Source organism: Pelophylax lessonae (assembly GCF_965119305.1).
Source record: "Pelophylax lessonae genome assembly, chromosome: 7".
Classification (NCBI taxonomy): domain Eukaryota; kingdom Metazoa; phylum Chordata; class Amphibia; order Anura; family Ranidae; genus Pelophylax; species Pelophylax lessonae.
The window spans coordinates 110,385,346-110,399,775 of record NC_138774.1 but is presented as its reverse complement, the minus strand read 5'-3'; the positions used below and the strand labels follow the sequence as shown (position 1 = coordinate 110,399,775).

At 40.3% G+C, this 14,430-nt stretch overlaps 1 protein-coding gene across 1 annotated transcript in view; it reads right to left on the bottom strand.

Annotated features, from left to right (window-relative positions):
- Positions 1–13,831, bottom strand: part of HTR2C (5-hydroxytryptamine receptor 2C) — a 446,785-nt gene extending 432,954 nt beyond the window's left edge. The window contains exon 1 of the mRNA XM_082263634.1: positions 13,760–13,831. The gene's annotated coding sequence lies outside the window, so the exon portion shown is untranslated. The remainder of the gene's footprint in view (positions 1–13,759) is intronic.
- Between the last annotated feature and the right edge of the window lie 599 nt (positions 13,832–14,430).

The following is a 14,430-nucleotide window of genomic DNA, read 5'->3' as shown; positions in this document are numbered from 1 at the left end:
AGATGAGGCCCAGATGGGCATGATTGAGGCACGGATGAGGCAGGGGCGAGCAGTGCTGTGGTCTCCCTCCTCTCCTCACATGCTGTACCGGTTGTTGTGTGCAGCGTGAGAGGAGAGAACTGAACCGGACATGCGTCGGTTTGTTGACAACTGATCGCTATGTCACTAGAGCGATCACTTGGTAAAGGGCCGATGTCATTGTAAGCCCTCCCAGAATAAGCCGACCGCGCTTTGGCTATGGCCCAGTCGGCAAGTGGTTAAAGCATTCTGGCAAGCGGTGGCTATTACTATCAAACACCTAAATAATGTTGACCTAGAGGATAACCCTGTGGCATGTTTGCTGCACCTCATGCAATGGCCATTAAAAAATATAAGACCTCCCTTACCATCAAGCTTTTAAATGTGGCCAAGGTGTGTATTCCCCTGTGCTGCAGGTCTGTGCATCCGCCCTCAACGTTCTCTAAAATTAACAAACTCAGGGACATGGAAGACCTTACGGCTACCCTTCATAATTGGGAGTAGTCCTTTCGTGACACCTGGATACCATGGCACACTTAGTTTTCACGAATGCCTATATACAGGAGGTCTCGCAACATGGCTGATTTTTCTAGGTCTACTGTGAGGCCCTGGGTGAGAGAATTCACTTTTCTGGTTTTCCATGTCTGTCTAAGTCCTTGTCTATTTCCTCCATATGTGCTTCATTTTCCCCTTCTCTGTTCATTCTTTCCAATCCCTTTCCCTTGCATGTTGCTCTTTCTCTTTTTATTTACACATTTAGCTTGCAAACCTCTCTCTTGCAGTTTCTTTGCTGCTCTTATGTACATAATCACGTTTGGTAGACTTTGCTCTCTTTTTTGGGTTAATTGGCCGCTGGGAGATTTCTTCCGACCCCGGTATTCTTCACTCAATATCCCACAGGGTTGCAATTATTATGTTAGGGCTTTTCTATAAAGGCTGGAAACTTTGGAGATATTTATCATAATGCCCTCTCGGTGATGTTTTATCTTCCTGACTTAGAATTTGTCACATTATGTATACTCCATATTGTTGAGCTGTCTTTGTAGTCCTGTTGCTGATGTTTACTGTTTGTTATTAGTGGACTTACGTCATTATATTTTGCTTTACCCCTACCTTGGTTTGTACAATGCAACCTTTGGTTAAATAAAGCAATTATAAAAAAAAGTCCCTGACCATTTCCAAAAATGCAGAGGCACAAAAATGCATTGATGTGAACACGTTCCATCGGAACCTGTGTTTAAAAATGTCCTGCATTTCTGCAAAAAGCATGAAAACATGCATTGGTGTGACTGGAGCCTAGGACCTGACCCAGCCTGAAGTTGTACAATACAGGGGATTACTTGCAGGCTGATATCATAAAAGATTAAGAATATCTGCCAGCTGTAAAATACATGTTTAATGACTCCATAGCTGGATTCAATTTGTATGTATATCTATCCACAATAAGACAAACCTATTGAAAATATTGCAGCTCCTATCATGGTTTTAAAATCCAGGCCACCTGTGCCACTATACAAACAAAGGTGCCTGACTCAAGCACTTACCTCTTTCTTTTACACCAATGTATTATATCAAGTGGCACTGAAAATGGTAATGTTTCTCTATGCAGTGTACGATACAATATATATATATATATATATATATATATATATATATATATATATATATACACTATATAAACACACACAATTTCCAATTTCCCAAAACCTCTGTCTGTACCCCATTAGGAATATTTATCCTTTTTAATTCTTTTCAAAATACAAACAAAAAAAGTAATTGTATTTGCTGGAGATGGACCTTGACTGTCCTGCATTGCCTCTGCACCAGCATGCTGCTGAAGTTATTAAAAAACCCCAAACTATCTGGGTAGAGAAGGAACATGTGTTCACCTACTTACTCCAATGTTCAGTACCTTACTGGCCAAAATCAAGGTCTGAAAGCTGACACATTGTGACCAAGGCTATTTATCATTCTTTTGCTTTGTAATAGTCAAAACGTTCTTAGCAGGGGGATAACAAGGAAGTGAAAAATTGAAAGCGTAACTCCACTTTTGTTGAGAAAAAAAACATTCCCCTCCGGGTGATCTCTGTACATTACAAGGATTGTAATAAACTTTGTTGCAAATTCCTACCTTTTGTTATTCTGAAGAAATCATTGTTTGTTCCTCTGTGCCCCTGTACTGAGTGGGTCAAATGGGAGCGGTTTCATAATTATCTATCAGCTGTGAAAGCTGCAGGGCTCTAATGAGGAAATCTGCTGGGTCTGCATCCCTTTAGACGAGTTTCTATTGGGAGTATTTCACCAAAAATTAAATTTTTGTTGCAGGGGATGCAAGAAATCTGACTGATATGTTAGGCAGACTTCTGGGAAAATTGCTGAGCCAATCACACTAGCAGGAATTTTTTTTTCTGGGGTGTGGTCAGTACACATTCTGTGTACAGAACAGCTCCAGGAAGCCATATTGCATTCATTTTCAGAAGATTACAACAGCTGCATAATGAAAAGCAAAGGTAATTTTTAATAACAGTCAATTGCAATATGATTTGTGTCGCAATTGTATATGCTATATTGTTTTTCTTTGTTTACTATTTTTTTCCCCACGAAAGTGGAGTTACCCTTTAAATAATCCCTGTACAGTGAACTGCGCACTTGCAGCTCATTATACAAATTTGGAAATGCCGAAGCTGACTGAACTCCAGCACGTATGTGGGAGTGAGCTCCGAGAGACATTGTACCGCTGGACTGAAGGTGAGTATAGTTCCACTTTAATTCTCCCCCATGCAGAAGCATGCATGTTGTACTCACTTTTCCTACATTACTTTAATCATCCACCAGATGCAAAATTAAGATACCCAACACTGCTCAACCCTTATACAAAAATTGTGCAAACACATCCCTTTTTTGTAATTGTGCAAGAGTTTTTTTATGTTGGTGTATGTAAATGTTCAGTAAATACCGGTTGACCCTGATAGTTTCTGCTCACTCTGAGGCCTTCATCCAATAAACTGACACTGTCTAGCCAGTTCCCAAACAGCAGGAGCTTTGTGACCATCCCATGTGAATTACAGGCAGCTGTATTATCCTCTAATTCTAATCCTCTAACTCAGTCAATGTCTGCTGCTGGTTGATTGACAGGTGCTCTGATCAGCAGAAACTGGAAATTAATGTAACTATAACTGCCACTATTCACGGACAGCTTAGTCTGTAAAGAGAAGGGAAAAAATAATAAATATGGTATAGTCAACAGGTAAAAAAAACTATTGTCACTGATAAGGCATCCGCTCCCACAAGGAGCAGAGTGGTTGACTATGGCTTGTGTTGTAGCATCTGCGAAGATGGAGGTGAAAGCCACATAGCAGGTACAGAGAGTTTAGTGTGTGCAGCACTGGGAGTACTGGTTACATGAGGCAGCAGGTAGCACAGTAGGAGTGCTTGGGAACACAGAGCCACAGAGAAGAAATACAGGCTGGGAGTGCTCAGGTGCTGATAACAAGAGGCTTGCTGGAACTCATACGGAAACACACTGGTGCAGAAAAACAGGTAACAGACTGAAGTGAAGAGGGAAACACAGTGGGGAACAAAGACTGGAGGTTGGTAAAGCTGTACCCTGGAGCAGAATGCGGATTAGGGAACATGAGGATCATAGGAGTACAGGGGGCACAGGCTGGAGTATTCAGTGGTTAAAAGGCTAGACTGACTGATAGCACTAGCAAATGCTGGGACTATGGAGACACACAGGAGCTGGATAAAGGATAGACAGACACTAGGAACATTAGAGGTCATGGAAAGAATACCGCCGAGCACTGGGAGACTCTAAACAAGTATTTTGGGAACACAGAGGGACCGGGTCTTAGCATGTGGATGCGTTGCCTGAATGCTAAGCAACACGTGTGCTGGCCCTTTAAGACAGAGCCTGGCCATGGATGATTGGCGGACATCAGTGACCTCACACGTGGAGAAAACTTGGTACTGGAGCTTTGAATGGATGAGTGTGAAAAACGATGTTATAGGGTGCTAATACAAACAAAAAAGGGTGTAAATGCTATTGACAGGTTGCCTCATCTATCCCATTCTTTATTTTGGACGTATTTCCACTTCAAGTGACCCTTTTACTTTACCCTGGATGGATGCTTTATATTAGTTTGTATGCACTTACGGCTGGAGACCATGAAGTAATCTGTATCTTCTAAAACACTGCTGTGACAGCTTTTAGCTGTGACTGTGAAGCCGCACAGCACCACAAAGAACCTTATACATATCCATATGCTTTCATCCATCTGCCTCATTATTAAGATGGCAATGAGCATTTTCAGATTTCTGAACAAGCATTCTTGGATGTGAACTTTCAAAACATTATTACCAGACTCTAATTGTACCTACCATAAAATATTCTCGAAAAGGAATTTAAACAGTATGTAAGTTGTGTCTGTAGTTATATTTGGCGCTTGCAATTTTACACAAGGACATTTTTGCTATTATTCATCATGAAAAAAGCTTTCCAGATATGTTGCTGACATCAAACAAAACTTGAGCCTTTCTTTTTATAGAACACGAACACGACTCTCTTTTTTCTTTTTAAATGCAGCAGCCCACAATCAATGTGTCATCCTGAGAAAGTGATATTAATGCCAAGGATATTTCTGTTGTTAAAAAAAAATACTTTATAATTTTCCCATTTTTGTGCAGTCCTAGAGTCAAACACATCCTGTAAAATTATAATATTTGAACAAGTCTAACTGCACGAAAGTGGGGTAGGTAAAGAGGTGGGTGATATTAAATGGGTGGCCTTAAAGGGCTGGCCATAGATGGTGTGAGATTTTCTATCCTGCAACCACCAGTTACAGGAAACAAAATTGCTCTGTTCCCCTATCAACACAGACATTGTTGACAGGGGAATCCCTCTCGTGGAGCCATTGTGTTCTCCCATCGGGAGGGGAGGGTGTTGGGGGCTGTCCACTCTGGAAGGGATTACTGCTAGCGGCTATAACAAATAATTCCAGGACACCAAATAGCCTTTTCTTTGATTCAGACAAAGGGACAATGATATGGCACATTCACTATGAAGGCTTTACCTGCATTTCTTCATCGTAGAGGAAATGACTAGCATCCAGTAACGTCCTGTTTACACTTGCGGTTGGGGAGCAGTAAAAATGCATGGTTAAAATGCATTATTATAATTGCCCCAAACCACACCCCTTAAACTGCAAAGGCAAGGTTGTACACATGTCATCGCTGTGATGCTTTGTATAGAGGTGTGGCAAAAATCCACTCTCCCCTTTGCCTTCAGCAGGCAGTCCCACCCAATGAAAATGACCCATTTGACTAAAAGGAGTAAAGCTCCAACCATATGCAATGAATATTGGTCTGGGTTTTTAGGGGTTAAAGCAGGTGTGGTGGGGTTATATAATGCATCCTCATAGCTTGTCCAGTGCCTTCTAAAAAGCTATTCACCAAGATTTGTGTAAATAAACCCTAAGAGAGAATCTTTAAAATGTTTCCCTGTCAAGTTACCTCCTTCACAGCCAAATTATTGACGGTAATGCTCCAATCTGTTTATCCAGATGATTAGTATTTCTATTTTTCTATTGCCACAGTGAAATCTAAACCAGCATTTTTCAACCAGGGTGCCCAGGTACCCCCGGGTGCCTTGATGTTTCTTCAGGGCGCCCTGGCAAAATGCCCTGAAAATTGCCCAAAATTGTTTGCAAGCCGGAGTGTGGTTGAGGGCTGCCTTTGAGTTACACAAAGCCACAGCTTTTCATTGTGCACCATTACATTCTTCTAGCTGCCTGCATCCTAATGACCTATGGCATCATCAGTTGATAAGGAGGATATCAGTTGCTTGCACAGCATCCTTGTTTGACTCTCCCCTGCCCCTCTCCCTCAGCACTGGGGTCACATTAGCAGACTGGTGGAGAGTGAGGGAGAAGAGAAACACTGGAATAATAGTCAGTACCAGTTTACAAAAGTGTATTTGCTTTAAAAGAATAAATCATCTTTGTGACATACTTGTGGATGTCGCTGCATTATGAAAAACTATTAGAGTCATTTTTCAAGACTGTTCATAATTTTTGAAGGGTGCTTTGAGACTGTCCATAATTTTTAAAGGGTGCCTTGACTGAAAAAAAGGTTGAGAAACACTGATCTAAACTGCAGGCAGATATGAAAAAATAAAAATAAACTATTTATTTATTCATTAAATTTAATTTTAAGAGACGTTTTCTTGAAAGGACAACCCTTCCCAAATTCAATGACAGTATTGATGGCAAGCCATTTTCTGCTCAAGCCTAAGCCCTAAACTTTATTTGCAGAAGCACCAGGTACTATATTCCCCTTCGCTCCAGTAGTTGTCCAGCAAAGGTGAGTATTAGCAGCTAAGGGGTTGTTCTCCAAAAAAAAACCTTTAACTTTGCTAAATTAATTTCATTCAATCATAGAAGATGTAAAAAAAAACACAAAAAAACGCTTTAATGCAGTTTTGTATTCAATAAAAACATCAAAAAAGGTTTTAAATCTAACTTAAACACTTACCTGAATCTCTTATGATATCAGCCTCTTGCAATTCCCTGTACAGTAAAACCTGGACTAAGAGTAAGAATATCAAAACTCTTATACATTAAAAGAGAGAACTCTGCTACCGCTCCTTAATTGTCAAGTCAAAAGCTGGGAAGGGAGGTGGTGTTCTGTCAAAATAGCCAACTCATCAAATTTTCTAAACAACGTCACTTCCGGTGACTCTCCAGTATCAGTAGTTGGAGATTTCGATGAGTTGGCTGTTTTGACAAAACACGGGAAGTGCATACACTACGGTACATTATATAATGAGTGAAGATTGTTAGTCCAACTGCTAGTAACCAACAATATTACCACCTCCAAGGCAGTGACACTTTTTTCCTCCTTAGCTGGTGTTCTGTCAAAACAGCCAACTCATTGAAATCTCTGATGCTGGAGAGTAACCAGAAGGGACGTGGTTGGAGATTTCAATGAGTTGGCTATTTTGACAGAACAGTGGCCGTGATGCATTCAGCCCTCAACCTCACTCTAAGAGGAGATTTTCCAACTCATAGGACAACAATCTAAGCACCAGTAGACCAAAAGTGAACATAACTGTGGTAGGTTACCTCCACAATTAACCCCTTACATTGTCAAATGGTAGTCCCCACCAATGTTAAATGGAAACACAAACCAATCACAGCATCCACTGTAGCAATTATAATCTTAAAAAAGGTCTGTGACACTTGTTACCAAACCAAGATGGGAAGTAACAAAGGTTAAAAATTGATACCTTTTTTCAAAGATATAAAGATTCTTTAATTTCTGATTTAGAGCATTCAGAGATTCAGTTTAATCATCTAAAGGGTAACTCCACTTTCGTGGGGAAAAAAATAGCAAACAGAGAAAAAACAATAAAGTGTATACAATTGGAACACAAATCATATTGTAATTAAATGCTATTAAAAATCACCTTTCCTTTTTAATCTGCAGCTGTTGTAATTTTCTGAAAATGCAATGAAATATGGCCGCCTGGAGTTGTTCTGTTCACAGAATGTACATATTTTTGGTAAAAAAATCCCAATAAGTGTATATTGATTGGTTTGCGCAAAAGTTATCACATCTACAAACTAGGTGAAAGATTTATGTATATTTTATTTATGTATTAATTTTTTACTTGTAATGGTGGCAAACAGCGATTTTTAGCGGGATTGCAACATTGCGGCAGACAGACCTGACACCTAACTGACTTTTTTGACACTTTTAGGGGACCAGTAAACAGTGCTAAAAATATGCACTGTTACTGTACTAATGACACTGGCAAGGAAGGGGTTAACACCAGGGGCGATAAAAATGGTTAAATGTGTGCCTATGGTGTGCTTTCTAACTGTGTGGGGTAGGGGTATGCCGTGTTTATAAAATGGACAAATGTATTGGTGCTAATCCTTGCAAGCCATATTGATTTAAATACATAAAATATGTAAAACCAAATAGAGTGCTCTATAAGACTATGTACATACTTACAGTATGCATTTTCCAAAATGAAATTAAAAAAAAAAAAAACATGTTGTCGTGTTTCTCCAATGTGTTTTCAGTTTTTCCTCTACAGTATAGTAATATTTGACTGACATTGGAGAACACATAATGCCTCCAAGCATGCAAACCAATTACCTACAATGTGATTGTTAGACACGTCAAAGCTTATTCTCATGGTTTTGGATGTTTAGATTTGGACTGTGTTCACAATGTATTCCATAGAGATCTATTTTATTGCTCTTTTTTTGTTTATAGCGCAAAAAAAAAAAAACAGAGGTAATCAAATACCACCAAAAAAAGCTCTATTTGTGGGAAAAAAGAACATAACTGTAATTTGGGTACAACATTGCACGACCGCACAATTTTCAGTTAAAGTAGTGCCAAATTGCAAAAAATGGACGGGTCATAAAGGGGGGGGTACATTTTCCAGAGGTCAAGTGGATATTTATGTCTGCACAGGTGCTCTTTCACCCCTTCCCATCAACAGTACACAGATATGCGGCCTCTTTGTGATAGAACTTCCCTCCCACAACAGAACCCGGCTCCTACCGAGAGCCACAGGTCGTGTACTAAAAATTTTGACCCGGGACTTCTATTTCTGGTCATCGAATCACTGTGATAGACTCAGATTGGATATGACAGTGATGAGTCCCTGTATAGTCCTCCCGTGTGTTTCCTTTTCCTTCTGAATGGAGAGAAAGATACATTGAGGGAGATTTACTAAAACTGGAGCACTCAGAATCTGGTACAGCTAGGGATGGTAGCCAATCAGCTTCTAACTTCACCTTGTTCAATTAGGCTTTGACAATAAAACCTGGAAGCTGATTGGTTTCTATGCAAAGCTGCATCAGATTTTGCACTTTCCAGTTTTAGTAAATCGCCCCTTGCAGGAGAGAAAGATGTTAAAAGTGTATAAAATAATATTATTAATAGTATACAAAAGTGTATAAAATAATATTAATAATAATAATAATATTAATAATAATAATTAACCACTTCACGCAAAATCACGTACCTGTACGTAATTTTGTTGAAGTGGTTACACCGAGGTGATGCCTGCAGCCAGAGGCATCACCCCAGTACCATTTTTTTTTTAGAGCAGACGGATCGGCTTTCATGTGATAACAACCAAGCAGTGGGAGGGGACCTCCCCCACTCTCGCCGCCTTCCACCGCTCCGCCTGGGACCTGGGCGACCAGCATTGTTTGACTCGCACATCAGCTGTTTGTGTGTTCGCAAAACACACAAACAAATGGGGTGCTCAGCGGGAAGTTCGCCTGCTGATGAACGCCCTATAATGCACTGCGCTGTTGCAGTGCATTGATTGATGATGATTGGCCAAAGCATGCACCTGACCTGTACTTTGGCCAACCACAGTACAATGTCCTGTCAGAGCCATGATTGGCCAATGGCAGGGTGCCTTTGGCCAATATTGCTCAGGGGCTAACTCCACGCCCCACCCTATATAAGGCTGCTGCTTACACGGCAGCCATGTATAGTGTGTTACAATAGAGATTAGGCAAGTACTTAGTGGATAGTGAGTTCAGTCAGTTTAGTGCAGTCAGTGTAGTGTACAGGCATACTCCACTTTTAAAATGTATGGATATGTTGTAATCCTGGGTCCCCTCTCGGGGCTCCCCAAGTTTTGTGTCCCTGTCACTTATAGTTCGGGAGAAGTGCCATGGCAAGCTGACCAAGATTTCCCATACACGCCAATGTTAAAGACAGGGAGCAGTGCCATGTCAAGCCGACCAAGATTTCCCATAGATGCCAATGAGCACTGAAAGCTGAAAATTGGTCTGGGCAGGAAGGGGGTGAAAGTGCCCTGTATTTAGGTGGTTAAGGCCGAACCCTATCACAGAATTTAATTAAAAAAAAATGGCTTGAGGTCCCTCCTCAAAATCTATACCAGGATCTTTTGGTCTGGCAGAGATTTTAAAGGGAACTCCATGCCAAATTCTTTAAAAAAACTGTGTGGGATCCTTCCTCCAAAATCCATACCGGACCCTTATCTGTGCATGCAGCCTGGCAGGCCAGGAAAGGGGGGGACTAGCGAGCGCCCCCACCTCCTGAACCATACCAGGCCGCTTGTGGGCTTGTGAGCTGTGGTTGTGGGGGTCTGCATGTGGGGGCCTAACCAGAATCTGCCCCCCATGTGATTGGGTATCGAGTACATCATACTCCTACCCATTCACCAAAAAAGTGTAAAAAATAGAAAAACCACAGAACACAGTCTTTGACAAGTCCTTTATTAAAAGGAAAAAAAATAGTTTCCCTCTGTAAATTTATCATCAATCAAGACTCCCGAAAACTAGAAAAAAATGCTTCTGACTCTTAAGAGGCTACCCACCATCTGCCCAATCCTTAGCTTTGACAGTTCCTTTATAGGCAAGGGGCTTTGCCCCCCCAACCCAAAGCATCCACCGCTCCCATGTTGAGGGCATGTGGCCTGGTATGGTTCAGGAAGGGGGGGGCGCTCACTCTTCCACCCCCTTTCCTGACCTGCCAGGCTACATGCTCAGATAAGGGTCTGGTATGGATTTTGGGGGGAACCCTACGCCATTTTTTTTTTCATTTTTTTTATCTGTATTCCTGGGAGCCGACAATACCTTACAGCCGCGAGCAAGTTTAAATTACATTTTTTCCTTTAGAAATGTCAGTATTGCTGTAGCAGGCGCCAGTACAAATGCGCCACTTTACAGGCAGGCAGACAAAGGGGGACCCCCCCCCCCCCCGGTAAAATATTTTTATTGTTTCACTTTAAACATAATTAAAATCACTGCACCTGTAAAAACGATTGTTTTTTTAAAAAAAAAATTTGCATTGATGCATGTCCCCCAGGGCAGTACCCAGCTCCCCATACACTTTTTATGGCAATAGCTTGCATATAAGCCTTTAAAATGAGAATATTCGCTAGAAATTTTCCCCTGTTCAAGATGTTCTGGTGCAAACCAAACAGGGGGGTGTTTGATCCATCACTACTCGGCAGCTAACGGCGCCAATTATAAAAAATCCAAGGTATTCAAAAATTCTAATGTTGGCATTTTGAATACACTGAAGTGCAGAGGAGGGGTTTGGGTTCTTTTAGACTCCAGATCCTTCCATAAAGAGTACATGTCACTGCCTATAACTGTCACATGTGATGTTTACATTTCTTTTAATGGAACAGTGTCAAAAATAATAAAAATAATTTTTAAAGCGTCCCCGTGTGCTCGTGCACCAAAGAAAATGCATTCATAAGTCACGCCCACAAATGCAAACAGTGTATGAATCAAACATGTGAGGTATTGCCGCAATCGTTAGAGCAAGAGCAATAATTATAGCAAAAATCTCCTCTATAACTCTAAACTGGTAACCGTTAAAATGTTTTAATAAAGCACACATGTGAGGAATCGCCACAATTGTTAGAGCAAGAGCAATACTTCTAGCAAAAAATCTTCTCTGTAACGCTAAACTAATAACCGTTACATTTTTTTAAAGCGCCCCCTATGGAGATTTTTAGGTACCGTAGTGTGTCGCCATTCCACGAGTGCGTGCAATTTTAAAGCTTAACATGTTAGGTATCTATTTACTTGGCATAACATCATTTTTCACAATATACAAACAAATTGGTCTAACTTTCCTGTTTTTTTTTTAAATTTAGTGAAGTATATTTTTTTTAAAGAAATTGCGTTTGAAAAACCACTTAGCAAATACCATGTGACATAAAATATTGCAACAACCACCATTTTATTCTCTAGGGTCTTTGCTAAAAATGATTAACAATGTCTGGGTGTTCTAAGTAATTTTGCTAGCAAAAAATACTGATTTTATCTTGTAAACAACAAGTGTCAGAAATAGGCTTGGTCTGGAAGTGGTTAAAAAAAAGGTTTGATTTGGGTCAGTGCCATGGATAGTATTAGGAGCAATGTAAGGGTCAAAGGTCAAAGGTCAAGACCAAGCCAATAGTCTGGGTAAAAGGCCAGGATCAGTTTATTTTGAGTAAGATTTTTTTTTTTTTTCAAAGGTATTTTTTAATTAGTATCAGTGGCCGTTATTGTCAGTATGTTTTAGATAGGATAAAAAAAGCAAAATGCTCACTAGTGTTTCTCAGGGCTTACTACAAGTACAAACAACAACTAACATACACATATTTGATATCGCTGCGATTGTCAGGAGCATGAGAATGTATTTTGGGTTGTTCTTTCATGGTAAGTTATGGTAGTAGCAAGAAATATACCGTTAAATTCACTCAGGAGATATGCATTGCCATTTACCATTTACCACCAAAAGAAAGCCCAATTTATCCGGAATAAAAATGCGGTATAATCCGTCAGGATACACAAAGTAGTTGCCATGGTATTCAGAGTTTAACTAGCGCAGGTCCAAGTGGCAAAATGATGTTCAAGTATTAACATTTGTTTTACCCTCAGTCACTAAGGGGATGAGACCACTAAGAATGTGTTCAAAGTACTGGTAACTAATGCAGCAGCACTGTAGTCTATTCCCCCTTGCAAAGCAGTCCCCTCGTTGTGACATATGAAGCCACTGCAGTCTTCTGATTCTGCTGCTGGACAGCCAAAAAGAGGTCCATGTCACCCAGGCAGCCATATAGGCACCCAAAGAAGGAGCCTCCTACTCTGCAGTCTACAAACTAGAAAACCTGGCATGTCCCATAACCACAGATTTAGGTGCGTAAAGTGACTTTTTGCTATTTTTTTTTACTTTCTACAGTTATTAGTTACAATATTGTTAGGGAGTCCACAGCTAAAAAAGAACTTACATTCTCTAGTACATGTTATCTAAATTGACTGAAAACCAGATCAAATATTAAAGCATTTTACCTAAACTCATTCTTACTTGTGGACTTGGTTATACAGTACCGTATTTTCCGGCGTATAAGACGACTTTTTACCCCAGGAAAATCTTCTCAAAAGTCGGGGGTCGGCTTATATGCCAAGGATAATATTTTCAAGGTACCTTCAAGAGAGATGCCCAGAAGATGGGAGCAATGCAGGGACTTTTTCTTCTGCTTCGGGCGCATGTACATTATCGGCGCCGCGTCGCATGTTCAGGAAGTTCTGGATAGCTGCTCTCTGGCGGCGGAGTGATCTGGCTGTCATTCACTCTATTGCTCAGGCGACGGGACTATGTGAGGTGACTAGCAGGGAGCGGGAGATTTAAAACGAATCCCGATGGCGGCGGGTAGCATGGCACTGGCAGCACACAGTGAGTAGGGACTATAATTGCATATTGTAATGTCTTAAGTACCGTACTGTAGAATCCTCAAAGTGCCTTATGATGATTAGCATTAGGGTTTTCAGTCACACAGCGCACTAGCTGCTGCATGACTCTTTAACAGTGTGCTACATGGCTTTTGGGTGCTAACTTTGTTAATTTATAGCTGTACTGAATGATAGACTATAACTCAGTTTAGCAATAACAAAATCGGTACCCAAAAGCCATGTGGCACACTGTGACAGAGCCATGCAGCACCTAGTGTGCTGTTTGAATGGTTATCTTACTTTCTTACAGTACCTTGGAGACATACGAGAGATCTGAGAAATTGTTTTTCAATGGTGTTGCCTTGTTTCGGAAGGGGGGTAGTCTTATATGGTGAGTATAGTCCAAAAGCGATGTTTTAACTTGAAAATTAGGGGGGTCGTCTTATACGCCCAGTCGCCTTATATGCCGGAAAATACGGTATGTTACCATCAAAATTCAAAGAACTTACCTTAATGATTGTCTTCTATTAATGTATCTTTTATTTTGTCCTTGTTGCTCAGGGTCCTTCGGTGGATAGTTTTCTCTCTACTTCATATCTCTTTACCCCCTTTAAAGTAATCACATAAAGTAAAGTTATTTTTTATTACAATGTGCTGGCTTCTGTTTTTCTTCTGCTACATGATTAAAGCTGAAAACTGTGCAGATCCATACAAACACACTAAATAACTAAGTCTGCAGCTTATAGACAACAATTATTGAATGTCAATTATTTATTTTCCTTATTAGCAGCAGAGTTTTCTACTATGTTAGCTGCAGAGGAGTGGACAGAAAATGCAAGGTTTCAGTGCACATTAGTGTTTTTATCACCATGCATGGTAAAATATAGAATTTGAAAATCACATTTTTATCAACAAAACTACAATATAAATGTTATCTTCTTGACGCACGTGTGGGTGTAAAGTGTGCCAGGACTTCTTATCTGCAACTCATGAAACAAAAGTGCTTGGGGATTATCTTATCTGTAAATCATGTGTGAATTCCTCAAAAATTCTCCTAAGTGATGATCAGTATATGTAAATCCTAAAATTTAAAACAGCTTATACAACCCAAGTGTGTCAGCAAAATAACATGGTTGAGGGAGAAAGTTAAAGCAACTGTCACTACTAACCTATTTTCTTC